This window comes from Hyla sarda, chromosome 2 (genome assembly GCF_029499605.1).
Source record: "Hyla sarda isolate aHylSar1 chromosome 2, aHylSar1.hap1, whole genome shotgun sequence".
NCBI classification, from domain to species: Eukaryota; Metazoa; Chordata; class Amphibia; order Anura; family Hylidae; genus Hyla; species Hyla sarda.
The window spans coordinates 496,286,079-496,296,681 of NC_079190.1; positions in this window are offsets into that span (position 1 = coordinate 496,286,079).

Here is a 10,603-nt window from a genome sequence, read left to right on the forward strand (position 1 = left end):
TGCTAATAAGTACTGAAAGGATTACGATTTTTAAATAGAAGTCATTTACAAATCTGTTTAACTTTCTGGCACCAGTTCATTTAAAAAAAAAATTAAAAAAAGTTTTCCACCAGAGTACCCCTTTAATTTAGCCTAATATAAAAAAAAAAAGCATATAATAATAAATAATATAATAAACATAGTAAATTGTACATATAGAAGCTTTTCCAGGGAGTCTAGTGGTCATATCCGGTATTGCAATTTTTGAGAAAAAATTTCACACCCTCTTGTTCATAGATACATCTTTTTTTTTATTTTTTTTATTAAGACTGTATTAGAAAACACATGGTATGCTCAGATTAAATTGTATGTATTGTAGTTGTCCGACAAGCCTAGTGGTCATTGCCGGTATTGCAGTTTCACACCCTGTTGTCCATACATACAGACATTTGTCTAGTTTAGACTATATAAGAAAATACATAACAGAAGGTGATATGATATGCTCAGATTGCATTGTAAATATATAATAGATCTCCAACAAGCCTAGTGGTCATTGCCGGTATTGCAGTTTCACACCCTGTTGTCCATACATACAAACATTTGTCTAGTTTAGACTATATAAGAAAATACATAACAAAAGGTAATATGATATGCTCAGATTGCATTGTAAATATATAATAGATCTCCGACAAGCCTAGTGGTCATTGCCGGTATTGCAGTTTTTGAGAAAAAAAATTACACTAAGTTGTCGCAGATAAAGACATTTACTTTTTTTTTTATAGAATATATAACCAATTATGATCAAATTTATAATCCATTAAAAAAAAATTAAAATAAAAGGTACAGTTTGTTCAAAATAAATTGCACATGTAGAAACTCTCTAGCGGGCCTAGTGGCCTTAACTGGTATTGCAGTTTGTAGGTTGGATAGCTTTTGAAACACAGGATCTGGGGGTATAAATAGTTGCTAGATATTAAAAATGTAACAAAAACCATAAATAAAACATGGATGGATTTTAAGTAGCTTGGTGATCATTACTGGTACAAATTAAATTGTACAGTTAGAAACTCTCTAGCAGGCCTAGTGGCCTTAACTGGTATTGCAGATGTTAGCTGACATCTGTTACCAAAACTTTCCAGTAGGTAGCGCTAAGTAACGGTGGTTTGTAAAGCGATTGTGTTAAGTTATATATTAGTATGTAAGCAGATTAAGTATATACTTCAAAATATATATATATATAAAAAATGTTGTGTACAAATGTCATTGTATAATATTGGAGACTAGTGTTTATTGCTAGAATAACATTTATTTTTATTTAATTTTCTTGGGGAAAACACTTTAAATTATGGGATTTATCTGGCATCAGGAAAAAAAAACAAAAAACATCCGACTCTTATTAATTTCAGTAGAATAGTGACCTATCATGTATGGCCACCTATCCAATGGGGATATAAAGGCTGACCATGGAGAGCTATTCAGATTGCTGCTTACTGCCTGGCCAAGTATTTCTGCACCATGGGGCCTCCAGCTGTTGCAAAATGACAACTCCTAGCATGGCCACATAGCCAAAGCCTGTCTGGGCATGCTGGGAGTGGAAGTTTTGCTGAGTCAGGCACAGTGCACTCATCCCAGCAAGTAGGGGAGACAGCAATCTATATAGTTTGCTGCTTTGTGTCTAACCCCATGAGTTAAGCGGTGATGCACAGCATCGCCAATTAACTCCTTCCTGGCTGATTGTTTTCAAAGCTGGGCCCAACTCTGTATAGTCACAGGGCCAGTGCAGGATCAGGAGGTGAGCCAAATCTGGCACATTTTCTGCTCTTGAGTGGGAAACCCCATTAAGAGCAGGGACTCCCGTTATTATTGAATTCTGGTTGGGAAACAGTGGTGTGCTATGCACCACTGCTTACTATCTGGCCTGCAGAGATTAAAGGGGTTCTCCACTGCCCTGTCATCCGGAGCTCCGCTCGCAGCGTCCGGAAGTTTATTACCCTGGACGCTGTGTGCGGGCTTCCGTGTTCAAGGCTGCCCCCTGACGGGGCGGGCGTGACGTCACGAGGGGGTGGTGACGTCACGAGGGGGCGGCCTCGAAGACGGAAGCCCACACACAGCGTCCGGAGTAATAAACTTCCGGATGCTGCGAGCGGAGCTCCGGAAGACAGGGCAGTGGAGAATCCCTTTAACTCTTTACACTGTGGGCTGGGTGCTCCGCACCTGAACCATGGAGTGTAGAACTTGCAGGTTTGCTGCGAGTTAGTAGCGTATTTGCTACCCATTGAAGTCAATGCGTGAAATCCGTGTGAACGTCCCCTTAGATTAAGTTTGTACCTTTCATCCTCATGTCGATTTTAGGCTCAGCATCCTGTTCTGATATTTTTTTTTTTGATGCATCATTCCCCTTAATAATTTTGTCTAAAAGGCTGAAAAAGACTGATCCTGATGGGTGGCAAGTTGCCCCAATGGTCAGATCAATGAACCAATACACACTAAACATGGAAAGAGCCAACTGTTTTCCAGGATCCCGTGTTTGGGAAGGCGAGGAGACACTCAAACAAGTTACAGGAACCAGGGAAAGAGTCCAGCACATTGGTGTTCTTGGAATTCCATGAATAAGACTGCATGATACCGAAACACATCAGTTGTCATCTTTATTCTGTAATGGATATATATTAATAAGAGGAAGTAAATAACTTTGCTTTCAGGGTGGGGTCACACGTAACGGATCCGCAGCATATTTTATGCTGTGGATCTGCCGGTTATCCAACCCATAGTGTGCCTCCAACTGTTGCGCCGCCCCCTGGCCTGCTTACAGCAGCTATCCGCCATTCCGAGGAGCCACACAGGGTTCTGCGAGTCGCGTATGCGCAGTGTACTCAGACGTCGCGGCTGCTCCGCGATGTCTCAGTACACTTCAGTGTACTCGGTCACTTGCAGGCCCCTGCGGGGCTGCTTGGAGCAGCAGATAGCTGCTGTAAACAGGCTAGGGGGCGGCGAAACAGCTGGAGGCACACTATGGGTTGGGTCACCGGCGGATCTGCTGCGTTAAATACACTGTGGATCTGTTACGTGTGACCCTAAACTTACCGGAATGCCAACAATCTGGACTTTTTCTTTGATTCCAATGGTCACAACACTTTCCACTAGGAAATTCCATGAGGATTTGGTCAACAACAGCTTCCTCCGGAATCGGCACTTATTGTCGCAGGCAAAAAGCGCTGCCTCATGGGGCTTCTTTGGCGGTTTCCGTCGGAAGATTGAACATGTTCAGCATTTTGATGGAATCTAATTCTGCGCCAAATGTTATGCTACAGAATTTCCGTAGTGTTCACTAATCAGCAGAATCACATTGAGATCAATGGGACCCCGCTGCAAGGGGAATTTCCACAAGAAAATTCTGTTGGGCTTCTATCAGGAAGTAGCTCTTCATCTTTTGCTAAGAATTGGCCATCGTCAGTCAATTGCCCTGTCAGGTGCCCACTGTCATGTGACAGCTAAGCTCCTCCCACTTCTTTAAAGCTATAAGACAATGGAACAAGTCTGATTTATAACCAAAAATAGAGAAAGAAAATATAAAATTTGTTTTTTTACTATGAAATGTTGTAGTTCTGTTCGTGTAGGAGAACAAAGTGAGTCTGTTCCGTCCCGTCAATGGAAGCTGCGCATGGTTTAAAATCCGTTACTATATGTGAATAAATATACTAGAGAGAAAGAGCTTCACCACCTGTTGTCTTCATTTATTAAAAATAACTAAATAAATAAATAAACAAATTATTTTCATCCTGTATCTGTGCCGGGAATTATTATCATTTAGGGCAGTGGTCTCCAAATCCACAAAACTGTTGCAAAACTACAACTCCCAGCATGCCCAGACAGCCTTTGGCTGTCTGGGCATGCTGGGAGTTGTAGTTTTGCAACAGCTGGAGACTAACTCTTTGGGAAAAACCCACCTATGATGTCACAGCACTTACCTGACTGAGCTATCGAGTATGCTTTTCTGCTCAAGTGAAGTGAGGGTGCACGTGTGTGTGAATATACTTCTTTGAAGTGAGTGAAGTTTATGTTAACACAAACACCAACATACATGCACACATGGCGTTTTTTTTCTGGTGTGTTTTTTTTCCCATCTATAGAAGCCAATAGGAGGAAAAACGACACCATTTTTTGAAAAAACGCTATACCCATGCTGGGATTTTGAAAATCTGCCACTGAGCTGAGAGAAAACATCAGTGTTTCTGGTGTCTGGTGTCCCCCCCCCCCCCCCCCCCCCCGCCTCAAAAAAAAAAACACTGGGGGAAATTTATCAATAGTGTGGGGTATGCATTCCTCATGTTGGTTTGAACCTCACTGTAAAACCCTTCACATTTATTAATGTGTTTCATGTTGCACAGAGTTTAGGCGCATCCCAAATTGTAGCTTATTGCACCCAAATCTCTCACAAACATGGTAAATTATTTCCTCACAATTTTACCTGATATCTTTACCTCACAACTTTACCCCACATAATTTCCTCACATTATTACCTCACAACTTTACCTCTCATCTTTACCCCACATCATTACCTCACAACATTACCTCACAACATTACCTCACAACATTACCTCACAACTTTACCTCACATCATTACCTCACAACTTTACCTCACATCATTACCTCACAACTTTACTTCACATCATTACCTCACATCTTTACCTCATATGATTACCTCACATCTTTACCTCACATTATTACCTCACAACTTTACCTCTCATCTTTACCCCACATCATTACCTCACAACATTACCTCACAACATTACCTCACAACTTTACCTCACAACATTACCTCACAACATTACCTCACATCATTACCTCACAACTTTACTTCACATCATTACTTCACATCTTTACCTCATATGATTACCTCACATCTTTACCTCACATTTTTGCTTCACATCATTATAAATAAAATAAAAACGTTTTTTTTTTTTCGGGTGGTGATAAAAAGTGTAAACATTTTGGCAATGGGTCAAAATTTTGCGCAATGAATTTACAAAAAACACATATTTTTGAGCAACCATGCACTTTTAGCACAACTTCACACCAGCCCGAAGAAACATTTAAGCTACTTTTTTATTTATGTACTTTATTTATGTACTTTATTGTACACCATTACCTCACATCTTTACCTCACATCTTTAGCTCACAACTTACACTCTGGGATAAAGGAAAGATGGAGGCTCGTGTCACTTGGTATTGAGACTCCAAGAAGACACCAAAAGCCATATATATACTTTTTAAAGTATTCATAAAGACACATTTTCCTCCGGAGGATGAACCTCGGTGCTAGTCTCTCCAGCAACAAAGACGTGATCTCATCTCCATCTACAAGAACAACCATAAGGCAACCATGGCGGCTGAGGAGAATCCTTGTGGTAATGAGGAAGATGGAGGACGGGCCTCACCAGATCAGCAAGAGTTGGGTAAGAAGAAAAAGTGAATATAGAGAAAAACATATAATTATTGGGGAGTTTCATATAGAGAAAAATATATTATTATTGAGGAGGTATGTGTGTAATATCTGATATATATGTGTAAAAGTGTGTTACATGTGTGATACAGGCTCCATTCACTGCTCCAACTTAAAGGGGTTATTCAGGATTGAGAAAACAGAGGTGATTTCTTCCAAAAACAGCACCACACCTTCCATGTTGTTTGTGGTATTGCAGCTCATATTAGTTGGAGCCCATTTGTTATACCACACAAGTATAGGTGTGGCGCTGTTTTTGGAAGAAAATGGCTCTCTTTTTCTGTTCCCTGGAGTTTATATACTATATATATATATATATATATATATATATATATATATATATATATATATATATAATCTTACTGTTTAAATTTTTTGTTAACTCTTTTTCATGTTGTGGAAATAGAAAAAAAAATCAGATTTTGTTATTCCTTGCTTAAGTTTAAAATTTATACCATTCACTGTACGGTAAAAATTTTTTTTTTTTTAACATTTATCAAGAATTGTGCAGAGGAAAGGTTGACTAGTTGCCCAGAGCAACCAATCAGATCGCTTCTTTCATTTTTTTTAAAAGGCCTCTGAAAAATGAAAGAAACGATATGATTGGTTGCTATGGGCAACTTCTCCATTTTTTCCTCTGAACAGGTTTTTATAAATATTTACCTTATTCTGTGGGTAAGTACGATTACAGTAATAGCAAATGTGTTTATGTGTATATAAAGGCTGTCTGAGAATGCTTGGAATTGTAGTTTGCAACAACTGGAGGCACACTGTTTGGAAAACACTGGTCTATGTGAGGTCAACCCCTGAGGAAGCTTCAGGCTGTAGCAAAACATGCCGAGTCCCAAAGCTTCATTGTTCTTTTTTTTTTTTTTTTTTTTATAAAAACGTAGCTTAAATGTTTCTTCGGGCTGGTGTGAAGTCGTGCTAAAAGTGCGTGGTTGCTCAAAAATATGTGTTTTCTGCAAATTCATTGCGCAATATTTTGTGACGCTTGCCAGAAATTTTACACTTTTTAACACCACTCGAAAAAAAAAAAAAAATGATCAAGTTCCCAAATAACTTTTATTCTTCTGATAACTCTAGTAAAAACGAATGTGAATCCTTGGCGCAGTTACGGTTTTGCCCACTAGATGGTACTGGTGTAGATGCAAATGCAACATGGTTTTTACAGTTCCTGTAAAGTGATGACAAATAGTTTATGGGTGTATTAAAAAGCAAAGAGCAGAAATGAAACCAAAAGATACCAGAATAGAAAAAATACCTGTAATGATCCAAGTAACATGGAATAAATGATAAAGAACCAGGATGAATATGGCGACATAATAAGTAGCAATACATTGGCCCAATATGTTTTTACGCCAAATGACATGCACTGAAGTCAATGAACGGCCATATGGCGCCTAATTCTCTGGATGGTCAGGATGGCCACGTGTGCTGCACATATGCAGTGGCGGTGGCTGGAGAGGCTCACGGGTGGTACTGAATGTTACATAGCGCCTTAATAGGACAAAATGAAATAAATATAAATAAATAAAATAATTGTGCCCATGCAATTCACTGCAATGACTTTCTCAGGGTACTGTCCCTTTAATTCTCAGTCCTTAGTATTCGGTATGTGCTGGGATGAATGCAACACAATACGCTCATCCCCATAATAGACTGTCACTATGATTCGGTGCAACACCTCCCGCTATGTACCCAGCTTCTATTCATTGGCATTGTACCCTGTGTTGAATAGCAGGTAAACATGGTGAGTTCTCATGGATTTCTCTAGCATTATATACCCAGACCGCATTGTCCTATTGTGTGAGGGGAGAGGACGGACTGGGCCGACATCACACAGAATCATCCACAATAGAAGAACCGGGCAATGAGAGGTCAGAGTTCATTCTGCATTACTGTCCTTCCGACGTGTTTATATATATATATATATATATATATATATATATATATATATATCTCAATGCATATATGTGTATATATACATTCCAGCACAACTTCCGAATGGGTAGAGATATTTAGATTAAACGTAGTACACTTGTTACTCATATGTCAACTAAAAATATAGTAGAGTTTAGGGATGTCCCCATAATGACAATCTCTGCAGCCTGAAAGAATGGCAGTGCCCAGACAGTTAAATTATACTTTACCATGAAGGTAGCAGAAGTCCTATTCAAGTCTATGGGACTTCCAGTATATCTCCTGATCGTGTTACTCTCATGCTGCAGAGATTGCCCAGGAGTTTTAAACATCCTTCCCTCAGACTGTCATGGTAAAGTATGATTTAACTGTCTGGCAGACAGAGGCAGAGAAAAGATAGTGTGAGGGCAGCAAGGAGAGGGGATGGGGCCTGCAGGAGAGAGTTTATTGTGGGCTAAGAGAAAAGTTGGAAGGGCAGTGCAGGGACAAGTAGCAGCCTGACACTGCTGAGGCTTAAAAAAAAAGCTGGGTGGCACACTGTATGGGACCGAATCCGTTTTGTGCTCATCTCTGCAAGGCACATGTGCCACCAGAATTCAAACTGCTTCCTGCAAAGTGTTCTCCCAGTTTCGCCCAGCTTTCTTCAGTGACCCACATCCATTCGCTGACAGGAATTTGTGTAGTCCTCATATTGTCAGTGTGGTGTTGTCTCAGCAACTCCTTGGCTCCTTCCTTTTTCCTTACAGGAAGTTGTGTAGTCCACTCATTGTGGGTGTGGTGTTGTTTCAAAAGTTATCTGGCTACTCCCTCTCTCCCAAGACAACAGGCATGGCTAAATCTTGTCTCTGAGCTCTAGTCCCGCCCCGCTGAGTGATGTCATTACCTCTGACCAGTCTCTACAGCCTACATCACCATCTCTCTGTCAGATACTCATATACAACTCTATTGGGAAATTTAGGAAAGAATGACGTGTGGTTACAGCATTGTGCTGAACAATGCCACTGGCAGAGGAGCAGACAGGAAATGAATACAGCAGGCATTACAGACTGTTCTGCTCTGTATGCAGCATCTCTGGGTAGCAAACTGGCAGGAGTGCTGTGAAAGGGGAGTAGGCAGGGTTCGAGGACTGTTAGGGGCAGCAATGCATTCTGGGTATTGTAGTACTGAGCAAATGCCCAACCAGGAAGTAGTGTTTCTGACATAGTAGGGGAAAGGATTACAGGCACACAGAACAAATGGATTTTGGTGGTTTCATAACCGGGGCAGACAGGTAAGCCATGCTATATGCTTCTGTATGTTTATATATTTTTTAGCTGACATCGGAGTACCCCCCCCTTTCAGACACAACTTGAAGCATCTGGATGGGGTTGACATTGTGATGACATTTATAAACCAAATAAACTGGTGCTGATGTATTCATGTCTCACATTACTGTGTACAGTATAAACAATTTGATGTTGTATAAGGGAAGCATGGCCCCGGGCCATCACTGGTTTCTGCAGTCAGAGGTGACGCCTCCGTTCACACCCTGCTTTCTTCTCTTCACCCTACACAAAAGGGAATGACACATCAGACTGACAGGGTGGACCCTGGAATTCAGAATATTCCTAACCTTGACACCATAGTTATGTCTCTAAACGTCATATTTTCTCTTTCTCTATGACCAGGTAAAATTTTTACTGATCAGAGATTTTAAGAAAACTAATAATACGTCTGTAATGGTGAAGAGCAGTAAAAGACGAACTGCCCCCAAGACTGCCCCCTAGTGGCTCAGCATCAAAGTAATTTTTTTAAAATTAATATATATATATATATATATATATATATATATATATAATAATTTTTTTTTTTTTATTCAAGATATCCAATTACACAAAAAAAATTAAAAATAAATCAAAGTTGCCAGTAATAAACCTTGAAGGGGTACTCTGCCAAAAAACATCTTATCCCCTATCCAAAGTATGGGGGATAAGATGTCTGATTGCGGGGGTTCCGATGCTGGGGACCCCCGCAATTTCTGGACCGGCAGCAGCGGCGTTCGGTTTGTGATGTCAAGCTATGCCATATCAGAATAGGTGCCACCATCCATATCAGAATAGGTGCAACCATCCATATCAGACTAGATGCCACCATCCATATCAGACTAGGTGCCACCATCCATATCAGAATAGGTGCCACCATACATATCAGAATAGGTACCACCATCCATATCAGAATAGGTGCCACCATCCATATCAGAATAGGTGCCACCATCCATATCAGAATAGGTGCCACCATCCATATCAGAATAGGTACCACCATCCATATCAGACTAGGTGCCACCATCCATATCAGAATAGGTGCCACCATACATATCAGAATAGGTACCACCATCCATATCAGAATAGGTGCCACCATCCATATCAGAATAGGTGCAACCATCCATATCAGAATAGGTGCAACCATCCATATCAGACTAGATGCCACCATCCATATCAGACTAGGTGCCACCATCCATATCAGAATAGGTGCCACCATACATATCAGAATAGGTACCACCATCCATATCAGAATAGGTGCCACCATCCATATCAGAATAGGTGCCACCATCCATATCAGAATAGGTGCCACCATCCATATCAGAATAGGTACCACCATCCATATCAGACTAGGTGCCACCATCCATATCAGAATAGGTGCCACCATACATATCAGAATAGGTACCACCATCCATATCAGAATAGGTGCCACCATCCATATAAGAATAGGTGCCACCATCCATATCAGAATAGGTGCCACCATCCATATCAGACTAGGTACCATCATCCATATCAGACTAGGTGCTACCATCCATATCAGACTAGGTACCACCATCCATATCAGAATAGGTACCATCATCCATATCAGAATAGGTACCACCATCCATATCAGAATAGCTACCACCATCCATATCAGAATAGGTGCCACCATCCATATCAGAATAGGTACCACCATCCATATCAGAATAGGTACCCCCATCCATATCAGAATAGGTGCCACCATCCATATCAGAATAGGTACCACCATCCATATCAGAATAGGTGCCACCATCCATATAAGAATAGGTGCCACCATCCATATCAGAATAGGTGCCACCATCCATATCAGACTAGGTACCATCATCCATATCAGACTAGGTGCTACCATCCATATCAGACTAGGTACCACCATCCATATCAG